The sequence below is a fragment of the Colias philodice genome, chromosome 23, assembly GCF_061535455.1.
Source record: "Colias philodice isolate Cphi_HAF_F1 chromosome 23, ilColPhil1 Martin Lab GWU primary, whole genome shotgun sequence".
In the NCBI taxonomy this organism is placed as follows: domain Eukaryota; kingdom Metazoa; phylum Arthropoda; class Insecta; order Lepidoptera; family Pieridae; genus Colias; species Colias philodice.
In genome coordinates this window covers 4,643,397-4,654,446 of record NC_143108.1, presented here as the reverse complement: position 1 = coordinate 4,654,446, position 11,050 = coordinate 4,643,397, and the positions used below count along the sequence as shown (strand labels likewise).

At 33.1% G+C, this 11,050-nt stretch overlaps 1 long non-coding RNA gene across 1 annotated transcript; it reads right to left on the bottom strand.

Annotated features, from left to right (window-relative positions):
* Positions 1 to 1,488: 1,488 nt before the first annotated feature.
* LOC149478010 (uncharacterized) lies at positions 1,489 to 2,970 on the bottom strand. Its single transcript, XR_016317520.1, has 3 exons — positions 2,416 to 2,970; positions 2,228 to 2,289; positions 1,489 to 2,153 (listed from the first exon to the last, which is right to left on the bottom strand). It is a non-coding gene; the product is annotated as an uncharacterized LOC149478010 (long non-coding RNA).
* Between the last annotated feature and the right edge of the window lie 8,080 nt (positions 2,971 to 11,050).

Here is an 11,050-nt window from a genome sequence, read left to right as displayed (position 1 = left end):
AACTACGTAATTGAAGCTGCAGGCAGAAGCTAGTATTCTACACACAGAATCCAACCCACACTCAGATTACATTAAAAATCAAAGCATTTCACGAACAGTAGTCAAATTTAATCCCGTTATAAATGTACTAAAAAACTATTGTGAATACAATATTATTTGTAATAAATTACAATATAATAGTTCGAGTGTACAAATACATTCTTAATAAGGTGTCGTTAAAGTTTATTATTTAACTGCAGTCACTTATAGCCATTGTTAGTTTTTCCCTCCAAACATATTCTGTTGATAGTATATTGTGTATGGGCAGATGCAACAGTGCGTTTTGTCATCATTTTGATCGTTTATATGCCGATTATAGTTTAAGATTGCTCTACTTGTGACAGTATATGTAGAGTAGGTATGGATTTTAGTGCATATTATGTACTTTGAGAAAATGTAAGAATTTACCACATAAAGATACCTAAGTGTTCCAGCCCCATTGAGCCCCGAACGGCCCGATCGGTCCACGACACAATAGATTTTCTATTGTGTCTGTGGTTCCGGGGCCTGAGTTATTAACTGTATGTTAGTAATCCTACCAGTTCACTTGCTACGTTTTTTTTTGTAATTTAATGATTAACATAGTTACAACAATCACATTATGTTCACATTATATTTTCATGCAACATGAGAAAGTTCGGCTTCATAAATTAGGCTTAAGACGATACACAAAAAAAAATCTACTGCTTGGCGGGCGGAGTCTAATAGCTCGCTATCGCGAACGCGGGTGTGCGCGAAGTCATTCTTGCAAACTCGCCGCGCTGCCGCTGGCCGACTCGGGACAAACATGTATGGAGTCGTCATACAGTTATAATATTCTTATACATATTATATTTAATTGTTGATTTATTGGTTTTATTTTCTTGCTTATAAACAAATAATCTTCTTTTTAACAACTACTTAGACATTATTAATAATTATTATTATTTCGTAATGTTTACTTTATTACAAAATAATACAGGTTATAAATAATCTTTAAAATAACAAAAAATATTGTGACTCTGAAAAAATGAAATGGTACTCAATAACGCGGACTACTGAATGGATTTAGATCATCATGCCCAGAAATGAAAGGTAATATTTCTGAAAGAAGTTATAAACCCTAATTCTTCTCAGTCAAAGTCAAGAGTGGAAGATATCACTAATACAGTAAAACTGATGCGAAACTTTGGATGTTAATTTGTATATTTTTTTGTAAGTTGTTACTTAATCACGTCAAGACTACATTACCAATTTTGATAAAATATAGCTAATTGCCTGGATTTACACATAGGATACTTTTTATCCGAACTGAACACTTCTGTGGGATAAGACAGGATTCACGATATAATCTAATTCCACGCGGGCAAAGCCGCGGTCGGAATGATATTTTTTTAAAAATATCATTCCGTTTTTAATAAATTTTTAATAAAAAATTGTTTAAAAAAACACAAAATATATTGACGCATGTATTTATTTTTTGCACTCTATTATAATTGTAATTATTCATTACAAATAATCAAAATAAAATAGCCAGAACAAAGTTAGGCCCTGGTAGGGTAGGTAGGCAGGTACAGCAATGTGAGACGAACACTGGCTTATTTATACCAATAATAATGTATTATAAACATTAAATTAAGTTTACTTTCTAACAACAAAAATACATAATATTAGCTAATGTGAAAGCGAATCAACCAATCATCCCACAAAAATGAAATGTGCACACAAATATTCATCCAAATCGGTTCATGTCATTAGGAGGAGTGACTGCAGCGCCATCTTCCGGGCCCAATTGTGTTTCCAGATCATCCAGGAAGTCAATTTAATATACATACTTACACAAAATTTTTCGAAATGAAAACTCACATTACTATGTAAATATGAATATAAACCTGTTTTAGTACTAAGCAATTTCCCGCACAGGTGTAGTAAGTATAAATGAAATAAATATCAACATCAAATTCTTTATACAACATACTTATCTACCACCTTCTAAGAAATGTAATTCTTGAAATTATTTCGTATTTTTTTTAAATATAATACTACTCCAATGAGCTCCTGTTCCATATTATGTCCGCCATACTTCCACTAAGTTCACCATGATTTTTTATTTCTTTGCACTTTGTTGCTTTTTGCTAAAAATGGAATCATGCGATAAAACCAGTAGAGCTTTGATAACATACATTTTTGACTGAATAAAGGTACTTACGAAGGAGTGGATTCACATTGTGAACAATCAGTGGGTTTATTTTCCTTCTGGATTCCGGATTTCTGAACAGATTATTTATGCTATAAATGAAAAAATCTTACACATTCGTTATGTACTTAAAACAGGGGTACATATCAAACATCGTCTATAATACAATTATCATCAAATTTAAAATAAAACCAACTTACTTCATTAATTTGTTCCAATTGTAAGCATTCTTTTTCCTCCAACCTTTATGTTTCTTCTTCCTATTTTCTTTATTGTCCCCATTTGTCTCATTTTGTCTTATCGTGTTGTCACCCTTTTTTTACGATTGCGCGAGCGACACAAGTTCCCCGTGTGACGGCCGTAGCGGGAATGACTCGTGCAGCGATCGGGGTAGGAAGGTACAGGGCGGCTCTTGCTATATTGGCTGGTCGCGCGCTAATTTCAAGTATTTCTTGTTTATTTCAAAACCATCGCATATTTCAAAATTCTAACACGGTAGACGTATAGGTTGTATATTTTATAGTTAATATCCAAAAAGTCGTAACTTTACGTTTGTTATTTTGAAGATGCCAGAGATTAAAAAAAAATAACAATGATAACTTTGTATTTTTTTTCTATAGAGAAAATATCATGGAATCATGTTTCTAAAACGGTAGACGTATTGTGTTACTATTGAACTTTCTTGTCAAGAATTTTCATCACGACAACTTTAATAATATAAAAATTACGAAGGTTTGAAAAGGGCCGTAAATGTTAGAAAAATTAATTCATCACCTTAATGAATCAAAATTAATACCTCAAAAAGGCTCGACCAATTTTCATGAGACTTAACTTGTAGGATTTTTTTATTAATAATTCTTAATCAAATCAATTATGTTTTAACCGTCATATGAGATTAACAGAACATAGTTAGACGTTTATATAAACGAGAAATAAAAAAATTATTAAATTAAATTAAAATAATAAATTATCGTGATTTATCTGCGGATCCTACCTATACCACTGTGCGCGACAATATTTCTAATTTATAGGACGCCTATTATGCTACCGGGAGTCATTATTCGTAGCTTTATATATTTTTTAATCGAAGTATTATTGATAATAATAACTGTAAGTGGCTATTTATTACTCTACCATCGTTTAATTCTATTTAGTAACAAAGATAATTTATTAAATGTGTCTATTGTTATCTAACTAGATAATAATCACGGTTCTGGTAGATAATATAAAGTGAATCTTGATTTTGTGTAAGTACTTAATATTACATGATAATATGCTTATCCCACTTTTTCATGTTGTGCCATCTCAGTTTCTGAATCTCATAGTATAACATCCCTGAAATATCAAATCAAAATAATATCACATTTACCGAACCGAAAATAAAAAGCTTTTACTGTACTTACTATTATAGACAGATATAAGGAATGCTATCCAAATCATATTAATATATTGTAACAGATCCAACAAATAAAACTAGTACAATAATTTTTAAGATATTAAGTAGGTATAAGTAGATAGGTATCGCTTATTTTTGATATGTGTATAGCGAAGCCAGCAATGAAAAGATGAATTGATTATTGAAGATAACAAAAGTAAGATTTAAATACCATGAGTGCCTTCTAATGTCACGAAACTCAAGCTGCATTAATGTAATAGAACACAATAAAGTACCTACACCAAATAATTGCTCTTAAATACGTTTTAAAAACCCTTATAAGTATCGCACAAATAGTGTGAAATTGTGAATGAAGTGTTACCACGAAACCTTACAGAATCCATTGTGAATTATCAATGAAATATACTCAGTCATTCTATTGGAAAAAATCAATAACAAATACTTATAATCAGACATGCCGACGCCAAGATTTATACAACTCTATTTTGAACTCTATATTCCAAAAATCAAGGTATATTTTTCATAATAAGTATCCTAGAAAGTACGGTAACCCGTTCATTTAACAACTATGATTCGAAATAATTAATCTTTCAATTGTATCATTAGAACCGTGTTTACTTCAATATCTTCACTTCATTTTCTCTCCTTTTAAGTCTCATTTTAATGATTAATGATATGTATAATTAATGATGTTCCATGATGAAAGGATGGGAGCATGTGTAGTTGCCGATTGTCAGAATTCTAACAATTTTGGGTGTTCATTGATAAATGGTTGATTTTAGAAACTATTAACTTTCGTATTCATGTGTTCCCGATTCCATCTCATGAAGAAGTTTATTGTGAATAATTATTAGTATATTTACTTGTGAACTGTGATTATAGATTTCAACAAGTTTTGCTATAAATAAAAAATAAATAAGATAGGTACTTACCTATTAATAGTTTAAGGCTTAATTTTTCCCTGTTTTTGTTTTCGTTACATAAGTACTTACGTACTTACCTACGTAAGTATCTACTTATGTTACGAAAAAAAAAACATAAAACTAATTAGGTTCAAAAAACATCACCATCAAACTTAGGACCACTAGATATTCATCAAAAACAATAACTAACCATTGCACCCTTTACAATTATTTAGCTCATGAACCCCACAGATATAATATTACAATAATTCAGAGCGGAAATTAAGAAAAAGCAGTAAATTCCCGGTGCAATAACGATAGAGTACAAATACATTAATGAATTCAAATGGGCCGATTATTGGATCAGCCCTGATACCGGGTTTGCTGGGGCTTATCCGAATTAAGGGGACGGTCTTATGCAACAGAAACTTTCACTGAGAAAACGTAACGGCTATAAATAGACAAGTTGCTGCTATTTACAACCGAGTAACTTGCTTCGGAGGGAGCCTGCAAAGTTTGTTGCTAAAATTATACAAGTCAACTTTGTTAACGTATGTTGGTAATATAAACCCACTAAAGTGGTCAAAAAATACGTATTAAAGGTTTGTTGCTTTTAACCTATTCACTCAGTAAACATAACAAACCTATTTACTATATTGAATCGTGTTACTCTGTTAATAATACGCAACGTGCTCTGCTGTTTTTAGCAAAGTAACTCAGTAAAACTAGCTAAGTAACACGATAATGTTAATCATATTTACTGGGTAGGGACAGCCAATCTACTTTGTTACTTCTACTCAATTAAAAATTTGTATACGTAGCCAAGTTACTGGGTACTGTCAATCGTGTTCATTGGGTAACTATAACTAAATACATATACTCTTTCTAGTCAATTAAGATTGGTATATTTAGCCAAGTTACTTTGAATTCTTAGGCGGGTTTATTAGGTAACCATAGTTAAAATACTTTGTTGCAAGTACTAATTCAAACGACACATATTAAGCTATATATTTTCAGTATAAGCTGACCTGTAAATGTTCGTAAAACCTATACAAGGTGTAACAGAAAGGGGATATACACATACGAACAGGGCGTGATGTACTGATGAAACTGAACAACTTTTCCCAAGGAAAATGGGTCGAAAGATGAAAAAAAAAAATTAAACCTCTCCATTATTTTCATCTTTTGACCTTATGTTCTTTGGAAAAAGTTGTTCAGTTTCATCAGTACATCACGCCCTGCTTAGATGTGTACCCCTTTCTGTTACACCCTATATACAATGTGAGGTCAGCTCATACTGAAAATATTTACCTAGTTCGATATGTTGTAATTTGTACCATTATTAGTGCAGAGGGCAAAATTTTGGCATGTCGGAAAAAAAGCCAATGAAACGTTCATGTAGGAAAACAACACTCATTTTGCCGACACACCAAAAACTTAGAAGAAACTGAAAGAAAATTATGCACATTAATGAAATTAGCTTTATTCAGTACACGATACAATCATTTCAAGTAACATACTACTTACACGTAAATACTACTACTTTTAAAAATAGTACACAATTCTTAATGTCAAGAAACGATAATTAGACCGGGAGATACTGACACAAAATTTCGAGTCATTTGTAACAGGATGGTGGTTCTACAGGGGTCTTAGTACGCAATGACAAAAAGAAAAACGATGGCGTGAACGCTGGTACCGGCGGCTTAGTCGCGTGGGCGTTAGTCGAACTCGTCGGAAAATAGCGAAAGTCAAACGATTTGTAACAGTATGGCACTTATTTTTCCTGTAAGTTTGAGGATCAACAAATATAAATACAAAATTTCAAAGATCTATGTGTTGGAAATCTTCACTTATATAAATTAATAATAAATTAAGTTTTCAAGTATGACAGCACTTTTTCCCCCTACTAGAAGTATGGCAAATATAATAATGGTCACATTTTATCAAATACTCTCCAAAAATCCAAATGCAATACTGGTACAAAAAGTTTGGCGAAATAAAAATTTTTTGCAGATTTTCGGCGGTATGGCGACCATTTGGAATCGTCCGAAAAGTATGGCATGGCGATTTTCGTAAATGGCTGCACGACGATAGTTACCTGTGCAAAAGTTAGCCTGGTACAAATGGTTGAATGATTGTTTTATTTAAATCAACACATTCGCGTCGGTATGGCGGGCTGTAAGTCACACCGGAAAAGTATGGCATGACACTACCGCCTACTACTTTTTTATGGGCTATCGGCAAATTCTAAAATTTTTGTGTTACAAATCGTTTGACTTTCGCTATTTTTCCGACGAGTTCGACAAACGCCCACGCGACTAAGCCACCGGTACCAGCGTTCACACCATCATTTTTCTTTTTGTCATTGCGTACTAAGACCCCTGTAGAACCGCCATCCTTGTTACAAATGACTCGAAATTTTGTGTCAGTATCTCCCGGTCTAAATGGTGTTCTGTGTTTTAATTTGCACAATAACAGGATGAAATATAAATCATGAGCAAACTTTTAAGGAATGACTCAGACTACGAAGTACAAACCTGAACAACTTATATTAGGTATAGGACCAAATCCAACATCGTAAAAGAAATATCAACTGTTTCATATACAAAAGTGGAATTATCTACTCTGTCAAAATCTACGGAACAGCTGATTTTATTTCACGATGTTGGAGTTTGTTCTCTAATGAAAGTGGTTTAGGTTTGTTTACATAAAAAACAAACAACCATTATGGTAATGTAAGCAAGTTACTACACCTAAATTGTACTTATATGTATTTGATAAGTCAAAAGTTTAGGCAAAAACTATAGAATAAGCTAGGAGAATAAGTAATCTTTTTGATCTAATAATTTTATTACAACCCAACAAGTAAAACCGTCATTTTTTTTAACATTTAATCTAATTGAAACATAATTCACTATAAATATATATAACATAATTCACTATAAATTTATATAACATAATTCACATTCGTCGTCGGGAAAATGATCATAAATGCTAAAACTTAAACATTTTTTGCACCAAAAAAAATTAAAGTACAATAAGCTTTTTACATATTGTTCGTTTTCTATTATAAAATGTTCTGGTTGAACCTCGTTACAAAATGTGAAAAAACCACACCCAAAACACTTTTTAGATAAAATGAAATGTGTCTTCACCCAAGGCCATTTTAAGTATTTCAGCAACTGGAAATGATTTTTATCCAAAAAATTGTCAACATCTAGGATTATAGACATGTTTGATGTGTAGATATTATATCCGAACTATATCGTATCTTATGTAATTTACATATTAAAGTAATAGGTATATGACAATATCTTGCTTGATCAGAAGTAACTTACTAAGTAATTCAAATATTTTTGGCTTGATTGTGGGGAAGCTTTCAGTGATTTCGGTAGGTATATTGTCCTTTGGTTTTCAAAATCTTTTTCTAGCTGTAAACAAATTAAAAAAATTTAAGTACTTATATAAAAGTAATTAAACTAAAGCAGACAATAAATTCAAAAAAACTGAACTCACCAGAAGATATCCTTTGGGTTTTTTAAGATCCGCATATTCATTGTATTGAGGTATTATACCGTATTGGAGCTATGGTTAACTCTTTTGCAGGAATTAGCCTCGTCTCTGTAGTTTCTTGCCACTTTAGTTCTACGGCTGTCCATGGCTCAGAGGAGTTTTTGAGCCATAATAGTTTGTCTTCTGCATCTTGCTCTTCTATTATAGTTCGATGAATCAAAATGATGATGAAAAGTTATTGTTTTTAATGTAAATTTGAATCTGCCTTGTAGGTGCTGAGGCGGCCGGCGCTTCAACAGACACGTTCGTCACTCGACTATGATTTGATAGAAATGGCTGACTTTGCGGGCTACGCAGCCAATTCCTTGTTTAATTTTTATCAAGTTACTCGGTCAAAAATAGTATTCGCTCCATTGTTAATTGCCGAGCTGTGCTTATCTACCAATAGATAAGTTACTTGTTTGTTTTTATGTAAGAAACACGGTTATATGTATCATAGCAAGTTATTTAATTTTAGCCAAATAATATTATGTCTAAATTTAAATGATTTACTTGTCATTCAATGATAATGTGAGCTTGTTTATTTTTAACCGAACTCTGTGTAAATAGTAACCAACTATGGTTAAGTCTAAAATTAAATAACTTACTTATCATTAAATAATAACGTAAGCTTGTCTATTTTGAACCTAATTCGGTAAAGGTAATATTGACCGAGTCGGTAATTTTGAAATAAATAAGTACTTTTTTAATAATAGCCAAGAATATTTAGCAATACTTGCTTGTATAATACTAGCAAAGCTTTAATACACATTTTAAATACGTCTTGATTGAATGCAGCAGAATAATTTTTAACCGAGCTAAATTGGTACTTTGCTAAAGCAAAATTTTCTCAGTGTTGGAACTACATGTAATTATTTGCTACTGCTTTTTACCCGAGAGCGAAAGAAGGAGGATGTTTTTCGAGTGTATGTATATTTCTAATCGACGGATTTTGATTTAGAATATCAGAATTGTGGTAGTGACATATAGGCTTCATAAATTAATTATCAGTCGGGTCTTTTGCTTTCATAATTATAAATTATTATATTAATATGCTTGTTATGCTTTTATTTAAGTTCAAAAATAGTCAACAGGCGTATCTACTAATTTCATTAAATAAAACAATGAAAGAGTGTAAATTAAAAATGAAAATAAAAGTCAATAATGAATAATAGATTATAATATAATTAAAAACTAATGCACGTTTACGTGGCATGATTGTAAATACTTAGACATAGTAATTCACCCAAATTGATTATACAAGGTGGGCCAAAAGAAATCACCCTATTGGAAGATGCTCTCATTTTTGCAAATGGCCGCCAATGTCAAATCTGTTTTGACATTTGTGTACTGGACAGATGTAGAATACAAGTGAACAAGCCATGGAGCGATACAGTACCCAATAACGCGGAATAATCGTGTCAACTTTTTTGCGTAACAATTCGTCGCCGATTCCCCGGCCGTCCGACACTGACTGCGCAAACACTGCGCCGTTTGGCCACCAACCTTGAAGAGTATGGGACCACACGAGACGTTGCCAAGAGTGACCGGCCCCGGAGCGCCCGTTCTGCCGAGAATATCGCCGCTGTTGCCGAGGATGTCGAGCTGTCGCCGGAAACATGCTACGGGCACGGTGCACGCTATAGGGCCATGTTGACTGAGTTTTTTTCTGCCGCAATTGGACGAATTAGGACTGGAGAATATGTGGTTCCAACAGGACGGAGCAACGGCACACACTGCGCGAGCCACAACCGATATTCTGAGGGCGGCTTTCCCGGGTCGCCTCATCTCTCGTTTTAGCGATTTGCACTGGCCCGAAAGATCACCCGATTTAACCGTTCCAGAGTTTTTTGTGGGGTTTTTTTGAAGTCCCGTGTTTACATGAACAAGGCTGAGACCTTGGAAGCCCTCAAGGACAACATTAGACACGAGTGCGAGAATTTGTCGCCCGAAGTTCTCGCTGAAGTGATGAGAAATGCCATAAAACGAGCCCGTATGGCAATCAATTGTGACGGCGCCCATTTGGCCGATATCATCTTCTCGACTTAACCAATAAAATTTTAAAGGTTCAAATAAACATAATCAAAAAGCAGAATCGAAGTTTTTCATTTAGAAAAAAAATGAGAGCCAAACAACATCGGATGACTTCTTTTGGTCCACCTTGTAATTAGAATTGTTAAAAAGAATGGATCAAGGTCGCGTTTTAGGCAGTCTACGAATATCTATAGGCTAAATGTCACGCATATTCGATAATATTATAAAATAATTACCTCAATTTTATTTTAAACTAGTTAGGACCCGTGGAGTCACTCGCGTGGTACCCGTAAATACCCGGGTAAAAAGTATAATCTATCTCAGTACCAATTTTCATACAGATCGGTTCAGCTATTTTGGCGTGAAAGAGTAACAAACATCCATACATTCATAGATACAATATTCACGTTTAGGTCACGTACATGCGTTTAGTAGGATTGCTTATTAAAGGCAATTTATTTCATAAAATATGAATCACCCTTTCGCATAACACCATCCCCTAACCCCCAGCATCCCACCCCGCAATGATATGGAAAAATATCAAATTTAATACCGACTAAACGCATTTCTAGGGGTGGGTTATAACGACCCTTTGCTATATTAAAATATGTAACTTGACAAACATTTACATATGCTTAACTGTGACAGAGATTGATTGTGCTAATTTAACAATTATTTTTTTATTTTCTCATACTAACTATTCTAACTAAAAAATTTAATTAATTTACTTTCATATTAAATAACCCAACTTGCGTAAAAAGATCTTTACAGACTTAAATTAATCTAGTTAGCAATGGATAGGCTACTTGACCGATTTTCATGTTTACAAATACATAGTATGTATTCTTCTTGAATGTAAAAAGCTAGTTTGTCTTAGGTTTTACTCCAATTCAAGTCGAATAGATCCAAAGGAGGTTATTTCATGTAAATTTATTGGCGGAACATCAA